The sequence below is a fragment of the Amblyomma mixtum genome, chromosome 1 (assembly GCF_055824585.1).
Source record: "Amblyomma mixtum isolate Tamu chromosome 1, ASM5582458v1, whole genome shotgun sequence".
Classification (NCBI taxonomy): Eukaryota; Metazoa; Arthropoda; class Arachnida; order Ixodida; family Ixodidae; genus Amblyomma; species Amblyomma mixtum.
In genome coordinates, this window is record NC_143012.1 from 150,854,652 (window position 1) to 150,877,117 (window position 22,466).

At 46.7% G+C, this 22,466-nt stretch overlaps 2 pseudogenes; one reads left to right on the forward strand and one right to left on the reverse strand.

Annotated features, from left to right (window-relative positions):
* Positions 1–1,564: 1,564 nt before the first annotated feature.
* Positions 1,565–13,775, reverse strand: LOC149367975 (uncharacterized; annotated as a pseudogene).
* On the forward strand, positions 4,619–8,530 carry LOC149367976 (uncharacterized; annotated as a pseudogene).
* Positions 13,776–22,466: the final 8,691 nt, after the last annotated feature.

A 22,466-nucleotide genomic window follows, 5' to 3' on the forward strand; every position in this document is an offset into this window, starting at 1 on the left:
GTTACAGTGGTTCACCCAGTTCGTGTCGGTGAGTTGGGCCGCGTACACTTGGGCCGCGTACTCTGCCGCTCATTGGGTGAGCTCGACGATACGAATTTTAAGCTTTATATTATGTTTTTGGTGGCGCCATCTGCGGACGAGGCTGTGCCAAGCCTCCCAGAGGTGCAGAAGGTGGTTGTCCACCCCTGGCGTTGCCTCCGAGAGTTGAAGTTTAGTTTCCGTCGAACGAAGGTGTGTAACCAATACTTGTGTCCACGCATGGTATCCTTGTTCGTGGATAGAGTCCGAATTGATGTAGCTTTGCCGGCATTTACTGCAGTCATGGAGCCGAGCTAGTGCATTGGGTCTTTCCAATGGTTTAATCCTTGCGGTGGTATCGAAAACGCAGTGGTCACTACCGAGGGTTTCCTCCGTGTTGGCCCACTCTGCGTGTGTAATGTTTTTGGTAAAAGTAAGGTCCGGACACATACCCCAGGTCGTTACCCACCCGCTTTGGATATGCACGGTCGGTGTAGAGCGTCAGGCCCAGCATGGACGCAAGTTCCTCTAGCTTGCGTCCCCGCTTTTCCTCACGCACGTAACCGCAAACCGTACTGTGGGCGTTGAAAACGCCTACAATTATAAGAGGGTCGCTGCCCGCAGCCTTTAGAGCGCGGCTAAAGAGTGCTGCAAACTTTGAATTTCTGGGTCTTGGGAACAGCAGGTGTGGCGTATGTGGAGTGCTGCATCGCGTTTCTTGAGCGGAAGGAGTGTCACCATCACGTACGAGTATACAGCGCGAAGTTCCAAGTTGACTAGATTAGCCGTATAATTTTATGCACACCGACGCAAGAAGAGGGGTCCTGCTGGAAGGTGATGTAATTTGTAAGGGTTGCGCCGCTCCCTCGCTCCTAGAGGGCAACCACTGCCGGAAGCGAGCCGAGGTTTAAAAGTAAAAGTCGGAGATCCGCCCGCTTTGCGCGGGAGCGGAAGCCCCGACAGTTCCAGTGGACAGTTTGGACGGGGGTGGCCGAATTGGTTCTTGGGGAGCCCCTGATGCTCGCCACAGTCATTTAGGTTAAGGACGGGTTGTAGTGACGCAGCTCCGAAGCCAGCACTCGCGGGGAGGGAGCCGTTCTCCATACCGGAAAGCGAGCAGCTGTCGTCGTCGTCTACCTCAGGGGTGTGCATCCAAGGTTTGAGAGGGCGTCTGTATACGTCCTTGTAGGGACCGCCGGGCCTGCGCGAGGAGAATGCGTTGGGGATGGCGTTGACCACCATTGAGATTTGGTTTTCTATGGCGGTGAATCGGTCGTCTATTGCCCCGAAGGGGGCCTCGAAATGGGCCTCCAATGCGGTCTCCGCGCTTCTTGCCGCCATCGGCGCCACGAGCTCCCTCTCAATCTCAGCCACAGGAGGAGAGGGAGGAGAAGGTGCCTGGTGCATTTTAGATTCTAATTCGTTAATTTTCTTTATCAGTATCTCGTTTTGGGCCCTGGGTGCTGCTATTTGATTTTGCTCCGCGCTGGCGGCCCTGGAAGGGGAGTGAGAAGGTGGAAGGAAGAAGCAGCCCCGCCTGAACCATTCACCAGGTGTCCCTTTTTGACGATGTCTGTCCAGGTTGCGGTCGCCTTGCAGCACCTTCGGGAGGTGGCGTGAGCTTCTCGGTGTTGGAGGTTGGAGGCCCAAGATAGCGGCTTTTCTTCTTGGCCGCCGATTTATTTTTCTTTCCCATTTGGGCGGCCATTTTGGGTGTCCAAAGTTTTGCCACAAAGTCGCGTGAGTTGGTGGCATGGCGGCACCGCACACAGAAAACCGGGGTACACAGTTGTCAGGCGCCGGCAACCCTCCACTAGCGGAATTTTTATTCTTAAGAGTCCACACGTGTCCTGCTGCAGGTTCGGACATGCATCTGCGCGATGCCCGACGGCCCCACATGGCCTTTGCCGGGATAGTTTTGTAATAATTTTGCACTCACACGACCATGTTGTCATAATGGGCGTAACGGGGCTTCTCCTTACCCGCGAAGGTGATGCGTGCCTTGTTGGATGTTGCAAATTTCCGGATTTCCACGATGGTGCCGGCGCGCCAGCACGCGCGTTGTTGAAGAGTTTCCGCGGTGTCCGTGTTACGGGCCACGATCAATGCGTGGCACGTGTTGCCGCCGTCTTGTCTCAGGTAACCCTGAAGCTTGACCAATCCCTTTTCGTTATTAACTGCAAAGTCCGCGATGAGCCGGTCGGCCGCCTCGATGTCCGGGGTATGCACGACGGTGATGTTTTGGTCTCGCGAGGGCAGAACGTAGATGGCGCGGGCCCGTTCCGGCCCGAGGTACGCCGAAATAGTGGTCCCGTAGCCGGTTTCCGTGAACGCCTCGTCAATGGAAACACGCTCCCGGGCCTTTATGGCTGTAACGTAGACTTCAGGAGCGGGTTTGGGCACTGGACGTGGCTTCTACTTCGTGAACGCCTTGTCCTTGCTGCCCGTGGCGCGCATTGCCGGAGCTTTCACGTTTCCGACCGGCGCGACAGCGGCCGAGGCGGCGCCGAACGCCGCCATCCGCGCTTTGTCCTGCACTCTAAGAAAAAAAGGTGTGATCTTAGTCCTTTAAGGGGGTAAATCCACTGACGCTGTGGCGAGCCCCTTTTGGTGCAAATTTGCACCCTCGTCGGGGGCTAAGTGCGTACGGTGTAATGTTTAGGCTGCAATAGGACTAATGTTATTCCGTTTGGACAAGTGTAAGTATAAGCCCTTGATGACTAACGTTACCCTTCCTAAGAAAGACTAACGCTTAGGCCATGAAAGTGCAAACATATGCTTTACTTTCTGGTGCATGTTTGCATCCACTCGGAATAAGCTTATGCTCTATCCCAAAGCGTAAACTTATCCTCGCAAGGGCTACAATTAAGCCTATCAAATGAGCTTACTACAACGCTCCTGAAGTGCAACTTTACACCTTATCAATGGGCGTAACATTGCTCTGCAAGAGCATATGGTTTTGATCTTTTCAGGTGCACATTTACACCATGTTAGAAAGGGTAAAAAAAGGACTAACAGGGGGCAAAGGGTGTAACTGTTGGTCCCCTGGAAACGGTGCTACAGTTAGTCCCCGGGAGCAGACGTTTAATGAAGGCAAACTACACGTGATTTCCAGCGTAATTAAGAGGGGGAGAGTTTCCGACAGAGCTTAACACACATAACAACGATAAAGGAAACAGAAATAAACATACATGAAAACACCAGGATTCGAACCGACAACCTTTGGATTACGAGCCGAGCGCGGATACGACTACACCACCACAACAGACGGTCTGAGGCAGAAAATAAAAGCCTTATATGCGAAACACACACATTGTCTGTCTTTACCGCTCAAGCTGTTATCAAACATATTGCTGTTTAGAGCACAGTATGGTAATTTTTGTGTCATATGCTTTTGGAACAACCTGCGGTAAGCTTTAATGCGCACACACAACTGTCTAAATCGTGTTTTGGCCAAAGAAGAGGTGCTGAACTGTGTGTACATTACGGCCGGTACTTCACAACCACAACAGTTGATTTCTTTTGGTTTCTTTTTTTGCTTATAAGGTGGTCTTACTTCTAGCAATTGCCAGCTGCACATTACAGCCTGTTGAAAACAAATATAGAAGGCGATGGTTCACCTCATTTTTTGTTACTGGCGGACAGCGGTAACAGGGAATTGACTGCTTGCCACTCTCCGGTTCGCTAAGTGTCGCCGATACTTGCACAGTATCACATAAGCTCGTAAACAAACGGCAACGATATGAAACTACGTGTACTTGCCCAACCCTAACCTTTACTACTCACATTCGACACGTATTGAAGCTCGTAGTATTTGTTTATGCACTTGCACAGCTGCCAGCCGTTTCGGTTGCACGAAGCCTTTTTCTCACGCGAAAGGCTATCCGCTTCGTCACGGGCAACGGCGGTGCTCTCACTGGCCTTAGACCACGCCCTGCGCTTCAAAAATCGAGTACTATTGCAGTCGGAGTCTTCTCGCGCGATTTTCGCGTGTTGCTATGCTGCGGTTCGCCCCCCGTTAGTCTCTTTCTCGGCAGTTAGTCTGTTAAGTTTGCGCACAGCGCGCATTTGTGGCAAGAAGAGTGTCGTGTGCAAATTTAGGGACTAGCGGGCCCTTTTGAGGACTCAAATTGTCTTTACTCCCCTCTGGGCTGGTTTTTTTAGAGTGTAAACTTACCCTCACAAGGGTTATAGTTAAACCTACCTAATGAGTTCATAACGACGCTCCCGAAGCGCAACTTTGCACCGTATCAGTGGGCATATCATTGCCCTGCAAGTGTGTATGTTATCATACACCTACAGAGCAAAGCTGCTTGCTGAAAAGACATGATAACTACCTCATTTACGTGCAGTTCACAGAGGTTTTTCTCTTCCACAATCCTGGTTATGTTTGTGTTCGTGCGATAAATTTGTGGCGTGCCGTGCAGCACATCACAGGGCAGTTTTGCACTCCAGTGACAGTACACCAGTACGCACGACAGGGTTTATTTCGTATTGAGTTTAAAATAACAAAATAATTCTCAGCAGTCTTCTGTCAACGTCGTGATGGCATCCATTCTCCAAGCGAACCTGTGTGAGAAAAAAAAAAGATCGTTGAAATATGCCGGTAAGTACACATATTTGAAGTTGCAGTGAAGAGGAATCTGAACTCGTCTTTTTGCCACGGGAACTCAATCTACACGTTCCGAGCATTCTAAGAAACTTCGATTTATTGCCCTTTGTGGCCGATTTCCATAATTAAATCGAATTCTCCCCCGTACGGTGGGCGCAGTCGACCAACGCGTGGAGTGCCTTTCACCCAGTCCCGTGGCGGCTTGCCGCTCTGCCATCGGCGGAGTAATACTTAGTAATCCGTAGAAGCAAACAGTCCGCCCGTATTTTTATTTCGGCGGCCTTATTTTGCGGATGTATCATCTGCGAATGAAACTATTTATTCACGGAAACCTAAAAACAAAATAAAGCGAAAGCAAAGCCTCCACAGAGCCTCCACAAAAGCGCATGCGCACTGAGATCTTGCGTTTCTTTCTGCAACAACTTGCAAAATTATATAAGTCAGCTCCTCAAGAAGGATGGTTTCTGACCAAAAGCACTCGTTCACAGAGAACAATCTCGCATTCTTTCTAGAAAAGGAAGGTGGGAGAAGCCCCTAATCTATTTCGGGATCGACTGACGCATTTCCCCTTTTGTGGGCCGAGCAGGAAGTGATAATGCAGTCTGGGGAAAAAATCTGCTGTGTTAAAAAATATCTTCTAAGTCAGCGGCAATTTTGCAAGTTGTGAACTGTTGTGAGGGTTTATTGACGTGAAATAGCGACAGAAAAATGTTTGCGGGTGAAGCTTGAGCACGGCTATAGAGACTTGGAGAAAGAACTGAAAATTGGTTTTGAGGAAAGGAAATGAATGACGCAGTAAGTGTCTCACATATCACGGTGACCACCCGAACCGCGTGCGTCTGGAACAAAGATTGTCAAATGGCTCTGAGCCGCATAATAAAAAAGTTTTGGTCTCCAGTTCAATTATTTTCTTTTTAATTTCAACCATTCAGAGAAATAATCAAGGTTCATAAATGAAAGTAGGACTCAACCTCTGAAGCTTAAATTGCCTAATAGCTTCACTCATGCTGGAAGTTGCGTGCATTTTACAACATACATCCGCCGTCAATAGCTTATGAAAGGCGACTGCGTCGAAAACATGTAAAAGCTGAGCGTCCAAAACTTATATTGCTGGAGATATAAGGTTTGCACTGTGCAATTTTCACCATTACGATTAGTCTGCATATATTTATACTAAGATGCATGGAAAAACGGTGACGAAATTGAATTATTTTAGTGAAAGTGTACATGAGCATAAGTAATTCCTCACCCTTCTACAGAATACAACGACAGTACTTACCAGGATTGATGACGTCGTCGCGAAGTAAGCCTGTTGGCAGGCTATCGAAACGCGTTATTCCTTCGGTGACTGCACACCACAGAGTTCGCATAGCAGACAACATGAGAAGCACGGTCCAGAGGCGCCAAGTCCAAACCACATCTGGCAGCAGCTGCCAGTAACACGCAGTACAATGACGGGTCGCGCTCTATTCGCGGAAGGACAAATGAGCGAACCCACGTGTCCCTTGCAACCTTTCTTCATGCCCTTCACTATTTCCTCCTCCTGCAGGCAGATTCTTGCTTCTTCTCTTCTTTTCGTTCTCTGAACCGGTTTCCGCGTGTCCCTCGTGTCTGCTTTCTTGGTATTTCACCTCTACCGTTTCCCCCCAGTACAGCCGAGGAAAGACAGATGAATACAAAAAATATTTTTTTTTTACCCTTTTCCCCCACCTCTTTCGTACATAGGAAAACTATGAACAGTGATACAAACCGCATTCCTTACTCAGAAAATGAGGACACAGCTGACACAGCTCGGTTATAAATCAGTCTTGTACACCTTACAGAAAATAGCAAACCGATTACAATTAAAATGGTTCCAACTGAAATATAATTGATTGGAGAGAACGCCAACCAAAAAATAAAAAAAAAACACGTTTCGGAACCTACTCGGTTTTTTCACCACGTGCGACTGTGGGCGAGTTGTAGCTTGCATTTTTAAGCATTCTGCTAGTCATCCGCCGGGTCACTGAACGTAAACCGTGGATGTAATAGGGGGGGAAGAGTTTCTTGGGAGTGGTTTACATTGCGCCGCGTGTGTCTGATGACTCAAGTAAGAGCTTTCTGCGGCGGCGCGATCGGCATCGTACATCGGCGAGATTACAGTCATGGCGAGACCAAAAACTTCGCTGAACAAAACGATGTCAAACAAATGAACAGGCAACGAAGCGCAGTGGCGGACACTGTGAGTGAGGCTTGTGACCACAACACTGACTTCGAGGGAACTACTGCACTGGACAGCGAGCCACGCCCATGCAGAAGGCTCTTATCATGATATATTCAGCAGACACAGAAACCAGGTTAAGTGACGAATGCGCGCCCTTCCGCGAGCTTCATCGGTTTTCGAGCGAAGCGCTCTTGCCCCCTTTGGTCGTTTATAAATGCGGAGTAGTGGACTCGCGACAAAAAACTATTCGGACTACTTGTTGCAGTCATACGTGGCCGAAGGCGCCTTCCTTTCCCTCTTTCGTACACAGCCCTTTCTACAGAAATTTGTTTGCGAGTGTGCCATGAGAAATATGGCATGTAACAAAGTTTGAGCATTCATTCATTGATCACACAATAATTAATGACAAGCAGTATTTCTGCTCTCTGTTTTTCTCCTGGCGCATAGTATTCAAAAGAACTTTTCAGATTTAGTGGAGAAATAAACAAAAAACTTGCACTGCTAGGGAGGAGGATAAAGTGGCCGAGGACTCAACTTGCTTCCCAAAAATCATGTTTTTCTTCTGTTCCTATGTAAAATATTACCGTAGGCTCACCCCCGCCCCCGTCCTCCTAACAGCAAAGTTGTCAAGTGCAAACTGCGTTTAGGTTATTTAAGCACTCGCAACATCGACTGATGCAATACGTAAACCACGAATGTCCTACAGACAAACGTGAGCTTATGATGTAAGTGTAATTATCACACTAAATCAAGACCCGCCGATCTTGTTGTTACGTGCAGCTGAGCGCGAGATGTAAATATTGCATTTTCTTGATAATGGACACAGATTAAATGCGCATAGAACGTGAACGTAGGAGTTTATCGTCGCATCATCATCAGAGTGGGCAGGCCAGCAGCAGTATCGGCAACATGCTCAGCAACCATTTTTGTCTTGCTCTACAGATTTTGGCGGCCCTTCTGTGCGGACCAGTTCCACCGCGTGGCTGCGACCCAGTGGCTACGTCGTTTGACCTGGTCAACGAGCCCTCGCATCGCGGGAATGAATGGTGGCCCAGCGCCTACGCATCAAGGGCAATCGACGTGGATGTGTTCAGTGAGCCGGCATCGGAAAATCTGGCTCGCGCCAGGTGCCCAGCGATTACATTGCTTTCCGTTCCGCAACTGACAGCGCATCGCTTCATCTCGACAACTGTGACGTCACATCACATGGCTCAGCAAGCCCCTTTAAAAGAGCGAGCAACATCGACTTTCTTCAGTGGGCAGGCCGGCAGCAGTATCGGCAACATGCTCAGCAACCATTTTTGTCTTGCTCTACAGATTTTGGCGGCCCTTCTGTGCGGACCAGTTCCACCGCGTGGCTGCGACCCAGTGGCTACGTCGTTTGACCTGGTCAACGAGCCCTCGCATCGCGGGAATGAATGGTGGCCCAGCGCCTACGCATCAAGGGCAATCGACGTGGATGTGTTCAGTGAGCCGGCATCGGAAAATCTGGCTCGCGCCAGGTGCCCGGCGATTACATTGCTTTCCGTTCCGCAACTGACAGCGCATCGCTTCATCTCGACAACTGTGACGTCACATCACATGGCTCAGCAAGCCCCTTTAAAAGAGCGAGCAACATCGACTTTCTTCAGTGGGCAGGCCAGCAGCAGTATCGGCAACATGCTCAGCAACCATTTTTGTCTTGCTCTACAGGTTAGTAAAAACGTTTCCATGTACTGTTATCGTAATGACAACCGGTTTCTGTTGCTGCTGCCCTGCCCACAGTGTTTCAAATGTATTCTGGCGCACATTGCTTTATTGCCTACTAACCTACTTCTTTCGGGCGATATTGAGACAAACCCGGGACCAACTGAGAAGCAATTGCTGTCGGAACTGCTAGACGGCCAAAAGAAAGTGCAAGGAACTATTGAAGGAATTATCGACGGTCAGAACGAAATAAAAGAGCAAATGGTTACACTAAACAACAGAATAGATAGCATTGAACAACAGTTGTCCAAACTAGGCACGCTGACAAAACAAGTAAGCGAAATAGAAAAAACAATAGCAGATTTTGACAGCCAGTTGTCCTTTCTGATGAATAAGGTGGACGACTTAGAAAACAGAAGCCGTCGCAATAATCTTATAATTTACGGTTTAGAAGAGTCAGAAAACGAGACGCTTGAAGAACTTGAGAACACAGTGAAAGACGACATAATAAAAGAGAAGATAGGTATAACACCTACAGGTATAGAAAGACTTCATAGGCTTGGGCGTAAATCCAGTGACAAATCTAGACCGGTTATCATAAAATTTCTTGACTATCGGGAAAAGGCATCCATTTTACAAGCAGCCTACAAACTAAAAGGATCGTCGTACTCTATCTCGGAAGACTTCTCAAAGCGCGTGCGTGACTTACGTAAACTTTTATGGGACAGCGCCGCGGAAGAAAAAGCAAATGGCGCTAAGGTAAAGCTGGTCTTTGATAAAATTAGCATTGATAGTGTTATGTTTGCTTGGGATGCCCAGAAAGGAGAGCGTGTCAGATTGGTCAATAAGAAAAAAAACTGACAGAAAAAGCATGATCCTACATCCTTGAAAATCTTAAACATTAACTGCAGAAGTGTAATCAATAAAGTAACCGAGCTTGAAGGGCTCCTTTTTACTAACGATTCAGACATTGCTGTGCTAACCGAAACATGGTTACATGATGCAATTTTCGACAGTGAATTCGTGCCTACTGGTTACAATGTACTCCGGAAAGACCGTACTGGAAGAGGTGGCGGCGTCTGTATGATATACAAGAAATCATTACGAGTTTTAAGGATGCCTGATGTGCCTAATGTAGAGTGCATTTTCAGTAAAACTTATTGTGGTACAATCAGGTACATTATAGGTGTGTTGTACAGGCCCCCTTCTTCTTCCATATCGGTTTTAAATGATTTGAAAACTTACATGAACACATATTTAAAACCTGGCGATCGGATAATTCTAGCTGGCGACTTTAATCTGCCTAATATTGACTGGCGCACGATGTCCCTCAACAACCATAACGACAAAACAGGTGATGCCATGTTGGACATAGCATTTGCATTTGATTTATCCCAACTTGTTGACGAGTACACCAGGGTACACGATGGCGCTAAATCTATACTGGACCTTTTCTTCGTAAGCGGATCTATTAGTACTAAAACAAAATGCGAAATAATCCCAGGAATCTCCGATCACCAGGCCGTGTTCCTTACCTTATCTGATGCCGCTATTGACAGGCATCCAAAGCAGTCATGTTTTCCTAACTTCTCACGCGCTGATGACACATCAATAATCGATACCTTATCCTTTTATTTTGATAGTTTTTCGAAGTCTACCGCAAATGTAGACGATCTGTGGATTTCTTTCAAGGATCTGGTTATGATGTGTATTAACCGTTTTGTGCCAAGCATTGTTAAAAAGACAAAACGTGACAATCCCTGGATTTCCCGCACTTCAATACAAATGCGTAGAAAATTAAAAAAGTTGAAAAAGAAAAGGCAAGCAGTTGTCCAACCTGAAGGCCTGCTGGATAAAATTTCCGCTCTGTCAAGTCAACTACGAGGACAAGTAGCACTTGATAAAGAAAATTATTTTGGCGATTTGTTGCCTAATTTTATAACTAGCTCACCTGAAAAATTTTGGCGTACAATCTCACCAGTATCTAGGGATTCTCATGCATTTGAAATCAATGGCACATTAACACATGACGGAAAAGTAATATCAACCGCCTTTAACGAATACTTCAAATCCGTTTTTACTAAGGATAATGGCATACAACCTGTGTTCGAAACATGCTTACCTCCGATGCCTGATCTTGTCATCAGTGAACAGGGTATAACTAAAATGCTTTTGAATCTTAACGTAAAAAAATCCCTTGGGCCTGATAAAATACCCAATGCATTCCTAACGAGGTATGCAGAATGGGTGTCCAAGTATTTGTTCATAATTTTTTCTAGGTCTCTAAACGAAGGACAGGTTCCGGGCGACTGGAGGACAGCCAGAGTCCAACCAATTCATAAAAATGGAAACAAACAGTACATTAATAATTACCGACCGATTTCATTAACATCGACAGTTTGCAAAATTATGGAACACATAATACACACCCACATTTCCCATTTTCTTGAACAACACAATTTTATTACAAATTTCCAACACGGATTCCGGAAAGGTTTTTCTACTTGTACCCAATTAGTTCAGACTATACACGATTTTGCGAATGCTATTAACAATAGTAGCCAAACAGATGCCATTTTTATGGATTTCGCCAAAGCATTTGATAAGGTCTCTCACAAAAAACTGCTTTCCAAAATTAATAGCACACTCAGAAATAACCAAATCATTAATTGGATTTCAGCATATTTGAATAACCGTCAGCAATATGTCTCTTTTGGGGAACATTCCTCTCAAACTGTTTTTGTTGACTCTGGCGTCCCTCAGGGCTCAGTGCTTGGTCCACTCTTGTTTATCATTTACATTAACGACATCGTGAAAGACATTCCTGTTAATATTAAACTATATGCGGATGATTGTGTGCTATACTCCGAAATTAAAAACATGTCAGATCAGGTAAAACTTAATGAGGCTTTTCAGAAAATTAATGCCTGGTGTGATGCATGGCAGATGCCTATCAACTTTCAAAAAACCGTGTATATGAGAATCACTCACAAGAAAAGTCCACTAATGTTCCAATATTCATTTGATAACAACATTCTTTCCGAAGTCTCACACTACAAATATCTAGGGCTATGGATTACTAACAATCTTGACTGGACTAAACACATTGATCAAACTGTAAATAATGCAAACCGTAAACTTTTCTTTCTTAGGCGTGCATTGAGACTTTCCACACCCCGAGTTCGGCTTTTAGCGTATAAATCGATTGTCCTTCCAATACTAGATTATGCGGCAATAATCTGGGATCCATTCACCAAAACAAACGTAAATAAAATTGAAAAAATACAAAAGAAAGCAGTACGTTTTGTTTACAATAGCTATGGACGCACATCAGTAAGTGACCTCTTAAACAGGGCTGCTTTAATATCTATAACCGAAAGGAATCGCGTTGCTCGACTAAAGTTCTTATACCAATTGGTCAAAGGTCATTTTAAAATTAACATTGATGGACTAATATCCTTCTCTTCAGGTTATTCTACAAGACAACGTCACAATCTTACAATCACCCCTTTCACCCAGCGTAATAACTGCTTTAAATATTCTTTTTTTCCGCGAACAGTAACGGAGTGGAATCAACTTACTAACGACGAAGTCCTACAGCTATCTGTAACATCATTTATCGGCAACCTCAGTACACAATAATGTCCTCTGTCATGCATTCCCGTTTCCCATTTTTTATGACCTGACTTTAATATTGTGATCGTTTTGGTGCTCTTTCTTCATTTAATTAATTCCCTGTTGACCATGTTCACTGATGACTTGATAGTAGTGTATTTATATGCCCCAAACCTTATTGTACTTTTTTGCTGTGTTACGTCGTTGAGCCTTTCATTTTTGCTGTTGTGTTTTTGTTGCTTATTATTAATTTGTGGCCTTTGTACTTTTTTTTTTCTTAATATTTGTACTTACCTATTTTCTGTATGCCCACCCTGCGAAAATCCCTTCCTGGGATTGCAGTATTAATAAATAAATAATAAATAATGTCATATTAAAGCATCGAATATTTTTTGTCGTACTAGAAATAGCCTATAAGAAAAAGAGCTCTAAGGATTTGCATTCCGTTTTCAGCATAGACTGCTCAGCTTAATCTTTTTACTTGATGTATTTGCCACACAATAAAAATCGACCATTATATACGTTCTTCGCCGTCCCTCTATGAAGTAGAACGTTCTTGTGGCCTAGTTGGTTCATTGCAGAAAAGCACGAATGGGACAAGACAGGAGAACGAGGAACACAAACGACAACTCTATGAAGACGCACTCCGCACAAAATGCTGCACGAGCGCCCCGTCGTGGCACACGAGCAAGCTATAGCCTTCCCGCTGTTTTAGGGGCATGAACGGACGCGTAGTTATCAACACTGGTAGAGAGTGTAAGTAGGGTGCAAGTTTTCTAAAAGGGGGTAAGTGATCGGGAGCGTGTTTTTAACGGGTGTAAAGTTATTCCTAGGGCCCTCTAAAGGGTGTAAAAGTCTATGCTATGCCCTTTTTACCCCTTTCTCACACCCTTTTTTCTAAGAGTGTGGGAGCGGCGTGCAGCCGTTTGAAGCAAAGCTTGACTCCGAATTTTGGGAGAAACCGTCAAATTTGTGTCGTGGACGGTGGGGACCAAGATCCACACCATCGCCTCAGGGTCGTAGGCGCGTAATTGAAGCGCGGAGTTCTCAATTTTTACTCGGAGGGCTGAGTACAACCGGCCGCGCGTTGGCGTTGTCGTTAGGCTTAACGACGGTACCGACGCGGTCGATCAAAAATCGGCCGTAAATTTGAAGAAAATGGGCCCCCCTAGGACGAATATGGTGTCCAGTTGTTCCGCTCGAGGTTCTGGGTCAATAGAAGCCAGTTTGCCGGGGTAGGATGACTTGGGTCACGGCCCCAGCCAAAAACCGGCAGAGCCGAAACACACACGTCTGCTCCCGTCGCGCGCCCAGACGTCCTCCGTAGCTAATAGTCAGATATATTTCAGGAGCGGGGCTGCGGGTGACCCTTAGGGAGGCCCTTTAGCAAGTGGAAATGATCGGTCATCGTGTTGCCTTGGTTAACCGCCTTAGACCTTCTGGCGTGAAATCACAGTGAGTGGCAGATGAAAACGGCCGAACCACAGCCATATGCATTAACCGTGGCGTCATGGGGATCGGTCGGCGCCGCTGGCTGGAGGGTCTCCTTTGAAAGGCATCTGCCGCTTCGTTCTTGAGTTGTATCCGAGTATAGTCATTTGGGAGATGCGGGACGTGGTTGGTTCGAGACTCACCTCCCATCAAGGTTTTGCATAAGCGTTCCCCGGCCGGACGTCCGGATGTTTTCTTCGTTGTCATAGTACAGCTAACGCTGAAATATTTGCGTTGGGCACTTCTAACCATCCTGTGATTCTTAGTGCGCTTGCAGTAATGTGCCACTCACTGATCTCACTGATCGTTTTGTGACGCCTTCTTGACCTTGAAAACCGAGTCTCGACCCGAAGCCGCAGTAAAAACCGAAGTGCTAGCGCACCGAATTCGCATATGGCTGGAATCGCAGGTCACTTTTATATTGTTGTATATTTCATAGCCGCGAATGAAGCGCCACTGAAAGCGCAGCGATAACGTAGAGGTAGAGCATCCGCCTCATGTACTACAAAGAGCCGGGGTTCGATATCCGATGTCGCGCCGTTAGCCACTAGGTTAAAAAAAACCCGCTTGTGGATGCAATTGCATAACGAGGCCAGGAGTGCAGCCTGATCTCGGTGACTAGAACCGACAGAGCCAACTCACTCTCGGCCGCTCAGCCCCAGCGGCTGCGGAACAAGTGACCAAGGCGGCGGAAAGACCTGTGACGCCGCGGAGGGTGCTAAGAATCTCTAGATCCTGACAAGCCACCTTTGGAAATTGACCCTGGCAGTGTTTAACTCCAGAAATTTATCCACGAGGTTAGCCTACAAGCGCTGTTCGAGGAACTAGCGGGTATTAAATGGGATGTCATAGGACTTAATGAGGTTAGGAGGACGGATGAGGAGTATACAGTACTAAGGGGTGGGCATGTGCTGTGCTATCATGGATTAGCAGATAGAAGAGAACAAGGTGTGATATTAGATAGTATTGCCGAGAGGGTTGCAGCTATCGTAATTAGGCTTAATAAGAGGTACAAGCCGAAGGTGGTGCAGATCTACGCGCCTACATCCAGCCATTATGACCATATCGTTGAATGCTTTTATGAATATGTGGAATCAGCAATTAACAAAGTAAAATCACATTTACTAATTGGCAACTTCAATGCGATGCTATACGTAAGAAGCAGGCCGGAGACCAGGCGGTAGGCGACTATTGCATAGGCCCTAAGAATAGCACGAGGGGAGTTCTTAGTAGAGTTCGCAAAGCGGAATAATTTCCGGATAATTAATACGTTCTTCCGGAAACGAAAGAAGAGGAAATGTACGTGGAACAGTCGCAATGGCGAGGCTAAAAATGATTCATGCTAAATCAGCGCAGAAAAACGAACAAAAGAGAAGCGGGAGACGACACAAGTGCTGACCAATTCCCCAGCTTCCGGTCTAGTGAACTAAAAATTAAATAAACTTCATGCTATGCGCTCACCCTGGTATCGTGCAGGATGTGAAGGTCTTCGGGAAAGTGCGTTGTAGCGACCACACAATGGCAAGGTCTCTAATTAGCTTAGACCTGAAGAGGAAATGGAAGAAATAAGTGAATCAGAAGCCAATTAAAGAGTTAGCTGTAAGTGGGAAAGAGAAGAATTGAAGATATCACTGCAAAAGAGATATTCGGCTCTAACTGAGGAAGACGACCTTAAGGTTTAAACAATTATGAATATTCTCATGGCTATCATTACGGAGTCCGCAGCAGAAGTGGGCGGTAGGGTGGTTCGACAGGATACCGCTAAACTGTCTCAGGAGATGGAAAATATGACTAAGAAAGACAGAATCGAACTACGGACAGAATTGAACTGGCAGAGTTATCAAAGTTAAGAAATAAGCTCATGGTAGCCGACATAAGGAAATTAAATGTGGAGAATATTGAGCATGCTCTATAGAACGGTGTCTAGAACAGCTGTATCTTGCCGGTACTCACCTATGGGGCAGAAACGTGAAGGCTAACAAAGAGGGTTCAGCTTAATTTAAGAACAACGCAGCGAGCTATGGAAAAAAAAATGATAGGTGTAAGGTTAAGAGATCGGAAGCGGGTGGAGTGGTTGAGGGAACAAATGCGGGGTAATGACATCCAAGTCGAAATCAAGAGGAAGAAATGGGCATGTAATGTGAAGGCAAGATAACCGGAAGGGTAACGGAGTGGATTACAAGAGAAGGCAAGCGTAGCAGGGGGCGGCAGGAAGTTAGGTGGGCTGATGAGATCAAGAAGTTTGCGGCGATACGGTGGCCGCAACTGGCGAAGGACAGGGTTAATTGGAGAGACATGGGAGAGGCCTTGGCCGTGCAGTGGGAGTACTCAGGCACATGATGATGATGAAATAACGGAGGTAAAAGCAATGTAGAGGAAACTACGCTCTTAGAGAAACGGTAGTGGTGCTTACTAACTTTGAGGTAGTAACTTGTTGTCACATATGTTAGTACCCTGTTAGTAGCTGCAGTTTGTAACGCGAATTGTAGGAACAGCAACTAATCCATTGAGTTAGTGACAGCTGCTACTAGCAGTTGGTAGCAGGAAGGTTAGCAATGGCTTCTACATAGTCACTGACTGCAGTTACTCATGCGGAGAATATACTACACTCTTAAGAAAAACATTGCAGACATCACTAAGCAACTGCTAACCAGTACTACTTCGAGAAGCTAGTGAATGGCACTACAGTTGCAAATAAATATCTAGCAATATGTAATAAGAAATGGTAAAAACTTTTTGTATATGCTGCTAGGTTCTTCGTGCGGTGTGCTGGCGTGGCTTGTTAAATTTGGGGATACTGGAAAAATAAAAAGACACTTGCTCGTCCTACGTGGCCAGTTTGACAAATTCCCCGAAACCGGTCAGAGCCACCAGAGCGTGCTGGCAGTAAATCACACACAAAGTTTTAGGCTCATTGCGTATTACATCTACAAATTATGCGAGGTTATGGCGTCAAACCAATTTACCGAGCGCACACAATGCAAGAAAAGCACAAAACAGAAAGGATCACACAGGCGCACTGCGCTTGCCTAGATATATCTTTCTCAGTCTTATATACTCCTTAAATCTGACTTCCATTTACGGGCTTGTGTCTCTTATCTGTTGAGGTAAGATACCAGCGTTAACGTCTGTGTTTCCGCTCTGTTTCATCTGTTTCGGCTGGCTGTTCAGCGCGTTTACGCTCCCTACCGATTGCTAAATCCCTAGCATGATTGTCATTGTAAACCGGATGATCAGACTCAGCCAGACGTCTGTGAGTATCCACTCGCGAGGACGTCGGTCCGGCTGACCTGACACTGGATAGGCATCGCGCAGCGGCGACGATGGAGAGAGCGGCTGCAGCTGCTGTGAGGCACGTGGTACGTCGCGCGGCTGGTTACGCAGCTTCGTCCCTACTGTTCAAGATTATTCGAGCAGACAAGGCAAAATCGACACCGCTAGGCTAGTAAAGCATTCGCTTGAAGATAAGTATTGCCGCGACTTGGTTTCGAACCAGCGGCAACGCGAACAGGCGAACTTCGTTGGCCACTCCTCGATAGCATTATGGTATCGACGGGGCTGATCACGCCACGTGTTAAACTCCCACGCTCTCGTGAGCGTCGTCGACTTAATCATTGAAAAACAAATCAGGCTGTGCTAGCTTCTTGGATGTTCCACACTTTGTGCGGCGGTGGCCACTAGGAAACCCAAACACTCGTTTATGGGCTTATATTTAGGTTTATGGGTTTTAACGTCCCAAATCAAGTCCGGCTATGCAGGACACCGTAGTGGAAGGCTCCGGATAATTTCGACCACCAGGGGTTCTTTAACGTGCACTGACATCGCATAGTACACGGGCTTCTAGAATTCCGCCCCCATCGAAATCCGACCCCCGCGGCCGCGATCGAACCCGCGTCTTTCGGGTCAGCAGCCGAGCGCCATAACCACTCAGCCACCGCAGCGGTGGCGATGTCATGCGGCTGAGGTTGTAGAATGTGGTTATTTGATGATATGTAGAAAGGACCTATGGTGCAACGTGTGGTGATGAGAGAGAGATGCGGGCTGCATGCGTTAGCGCTGACAATAGTGAGCGAACCCTCGCGTTCAACCATTAACTGCCACCTAGTAGGGTGGCAGGGTGGGTGGGGACTTTAATGTAGATATAAATACAAACAGGAATTTATTACCACTTATGCGAGAGAATCACTTACCACTTATGCGAGAGAAGGGTGCGTATCCACCCCGCCCCCCCCCCCCCCCCCCTCTCCCTTCACACTCTGGATTGCCTACAAGGGGCGTAACTGTTTCTCTCGCCGAGAGAAAATCTCGTTTCGATGAATATATTGTTGCTTGTGCCAGCCGCTCCTTCACGAATAGCTAATCCAACTACCCCGTGACGGAAAAAAAGAGTCCTTGGTCATTGCCTAGTCACTCAGAAAGTTCGGCTGTTACCTATTTCCCTGTCTTTTGACGCGCTCACGTGTCACCGTGGCCTTTGTTGGCTTTTGTCTTTTAAGGACCCATGGGATCGTTAACCCCATGGGCTCTACATCTGAAAGACTACGACATCCGCACCATCTACCTGTTCGGCCGCAAGCATCAGGACGCCAATGCTTTGGCTCGCTTCCCGCTACCAGCCAAGACTGCCAACTTCTCGAAACAGGACGTTAAACGACATATCCACCAAATGTGACAGGATGTTTGGCAACGCTGGGCTCAACGGAGAAGGGGTGGAAACAGTCCGCAGTCAACTAGGTCGGGCAGGCTCTCGCCCTCAAACATGGCAGTGCAGCTAGGGGAATGAGCATCTTCTTCTTTAGAGTGTCTATATTGACGGACACCTAAGACCCGTTTTTTTTAGGAACTGTAGCTGATAGGTAATTTTGCAGTGCTGTTATTTTAGTCGCCATTTATTTTTCTTTCAAATGACCAATGCATATTATCTTTTGATTTCTTTATTTAGCATTTGCACTGAAAAAACTGCTAGAGGAAATGCTTTTGCCCCGCCGCGGTGGCTCGCTTGTTACGGCGCTCAGCTCGTGACCCAAACACGCGGGTTCAATCCCGGCCGCGGCGACCGAATTTCGATGACGGCGAAATTCTAGAGGCCCGTGTGCTGTGCGATGTCAGTGCAGGTTAAAGAACCCCAGGTGGACGAAATTTCCGTAGCCCTTCACTACGGCGTCCCTCATAGCCTGATTTGCTTCGGGACGTTTAACCTCCATAAAAAAAAGCGAAAATGCTTGAGCAGGAACAAAAAGCTGCTGACATGGTAGCTCGTATAGGTTCCTAAGCCTACTAGGCAAACGTAACAGTCATGAGTAGGAAGTGAACTTATATATGTAAGCTTTTCTGAGTTTTTATTCTCAACTTTATTATTTAATGCTGTCTTGAATGAACAAAAGCACCTTATAAAAAACGCACCACGTTGATACCTACCATTCTAGTTCAGCCGCTTGACACCGCTCTCTAGAAAAACTAGAAAAGAGAACAACCGTACATTATTCTTGTTTTTTAATGGTGGGTAAAATGTTGCAAATAACACATTTTAAAATAAGATCAAATACAAAACCTACCGTATTTTTGCTTCAGTTCCTGCGGAGAAAAACATGCGCTATCATAACTCGAGTAGCAGCATCCCACCGCTGCGACCAGTTGTTACGACTCGGGTAGCATGACCAGTTGTTGTGATGCAAATAGCGTGGTTGGGTCGGAGAAGAGACGAGGACAGATGGAAGTTGACATTTGGGAACGAGAACACAAAGAGGTTTACTGACACTTTGAAGAAACTTAATTACATATTGTACAAAAAAGAAAATGGTCCAGAATTGAAAGTTCATAGCGTCGACCGACTGGATGAGCCTTGTCGCCAAGGCCTAGAGCTTCCTTTCACACTCAGCACCGTCCTTAAATCTCCTAAAGTTCCACCCCTCCATCAGGCGGGGGCCAATCAAACACGAGGCACATTTCCCAAACTTGGGCACCAATCAGATCTGCACAGCACTGTAGCACGTGGAGACACTCGTTGCATAGCAACCCGTGGGAACGGGAGAGGAGAATTGCAAGTCCGCTGCGAATTCCTGCAGTGCAGCAACAGGGTTGCAAGCGGCTCCGTGTCACCGAAAACACGTGTGGTCCTTGCGACAGCAAGGACCACACGTGTTTTCGGTGTACAAGGTGACACGTGTGGTCCTTGCAAGCGACAGCAAGGACCACACGTGTCACCGAAGTTAGCATTTATAGCTCTGCTGAATAATTTCTACATAATCATTAATACGACAGCTGCTGCGTTCGTTGCATGGTGATATGGCTACATACTGGTGTGTTTATGTTTGGGTAGTTTTTGGAGGTTATTTAGTTGACATAAATCTTCGTCAGAATGAGGTCCTGTTATTCGAAATACCCCTTAGTGCGAAATCTACCTTTGTGTCGACCTTTGTATTTCTTTCATACTACATTGCCAGAAGCAGAATAGACAGCAACAGACTCGAATCACTACAGTGTGAAGTGGTGAAACATGGAAGCTTGGGCTCCCGAATAACAGGTCTGTTATTGCTATGGCTTTTCTTCAACTCTGAAGGAAAAAGAAGCGCACCCGATATCCGCTAACGTATCAAACAATATGTTAAGGAAAGCTCCCGTGAGACGAAGGTTGCATTTTTTTCTTTATTTTGTGCCCACATGAGGCAAAAGCGCGTCCTGGATTCCAGTGGTACAAAGCATGTCAATACATTTGCCACTTTATGGTACCCCGTAATCCGAAGAAAACATAAGTGCTCCAAATACCTCACATTCGGCACGACACTTTATAGGGCAGCCATAGCCGCAATGCGCTCGCTGTTTACGTTCTTTCAAGCTGGTCCGAGAAATTTTCCCTCCTTCCGGCGCTGCATTTTGCGTCCGTTAGAGCCAGCCGTCATCATCCACGCTTGGACGAGAATGACCTACGGCGGCGGCGAAGCGTGCAGAGGCGTTTCCACGGCTTCCGTGTGTGCGCTCATGCGTTGCAGTGTTTTCCTTGTAGGCGTGCCCCTACGGCATACAATGTGTCAATAAACGGCGCCAAATTAACCGTCTGCAGCCACGCTGTGGTCTTTCGGTGTTTATCACCGCCGTACGCGTGGCGTCCTTACTTTGTTTTCGAGGCTTCCTACCGTTTCCGTTCTATCAGTAGCATGCGATCGGGGTAATAGCCAACTGGCTTCCTGGAAACAGAAAGATTGTAGCTGAACGTGGCAATTTATAGAGAAAGCACTGGATCATTTCTGACGGCGACGTAAATCAGGAAAAGGCAAGATCTCAATGAAGGCGGGGAAACACTGAGTTCTATGCGTTTTCCTGCACTTTTCGCCGAGCAGTTTGTCGCGGCTAGCGAGGTAGTTTCCGCCATTACATGCGGAGCGTGATTCACGGTTTTTTAATTTGCTCTTAGAATCATGGAAACATTGCTTACGCTAATGCGGCGCCGTCTGTAGATTTGCACCTTCATTGTAAGTGTCTCCCCCTCTGTTACGCTAAAATTATATATCCCTGGAAATTCCTACTGATAGTGAAACTGAACAGCGATTTATTCGAAAGAAGTGAACAGTTCCTGAAATCAGAATAGAAAGAGAAGATTGCTTTTTTAGGTTTTTTTCTTGTCGTCAACGAAAATAATTTCAGCACTCATGTCTGTAGGGGAAATTATTTTTTGGAAAGTAGCAGAAGACAACTGCATGCTGTTGATGCGGGATGAAGAGGCGATTGAAATTGAAAGTCTATATCTCTAACGCATATTAGAGTGAGAACAGGGGACACTGCGAAAAAAAGCTGCCTAAGACAGCTTGAAGTAGCACCCAGTGCCCCATGAATACATCGACAGCAGCATGTTCGCGCACAACAGGCTTGGGTACAATATAATATGCCGCTATAAAAAAAGAAAAAAAGCAGTGTAACACACACCATGTGCACAACAAAATAAAGTGGAAATACATAAAAATAAAAAACAACCAACGTTATAATACACTACACTTATCTACAATGATACCACAAAAGATTCAAACATTCAAATGGACAGTAACTGATATCGATGAATATCTTCATTTATATTGTTACGCTGATTACGCTGCGTTGCGTGGCGCTGCGCTCAAGGAAGAAGAGAACGAGGTTAAAGCGCGAGAACTCTTGCTTTGGTTAGCCTGACGCTGGCTGTTCCCTGTTCTCACCCATTTTCCCGCTCATCTTGTAAACAAATCCACCTCCATAACAACTTGGTGGCGGTGCGGGGTGGTCCTGGACCCCGCAGAACCTCGACGGACCACACGCTTGCCTGGGCTCCCGCCTGACGGAACGACCGAGGCGACCCACGACGGAGGCGGACACTGTTCGGAAATGAGCGGAACGGCTTCCAACCCAGGCCATGAACGTCAGGCATCCGGCAGTTCGTGGCCGCACCAGTGTTATCCCAAAACGTTCTCCGGTCTGATCGATAAGGATGTCGTAGATTGGCTGATACACTACCAACATGTCAGCAAGTATAATCGCTGGGACTTAGCGAGGCAGCTCACCAACGTGCTCTTCTTTTTGGCCTGCACAGCGCTGCTGTGGGTTGAATACTACGAAGAAACACTACCCACGTGGGACAAGTTAGTGGACGACTTTACTAAATGCTACGGAGACTCCACATCTAAAAAAAGCACATAAATGCCACGATACACTTCGTTGTCATACGTGATCACTTAGGGGCTTCGCGCATCGAAGCAAAGCCGCGCAGGCGCACAGGGGCCCGGGGGAGAAGCGCAGCGTTCAAAGGGCAAGGCATCGCGCCGAACGGGTGGTGGCGTTCCTCCCTTCCATTACGGTGTGGTTCGCGTGTCCACCGAG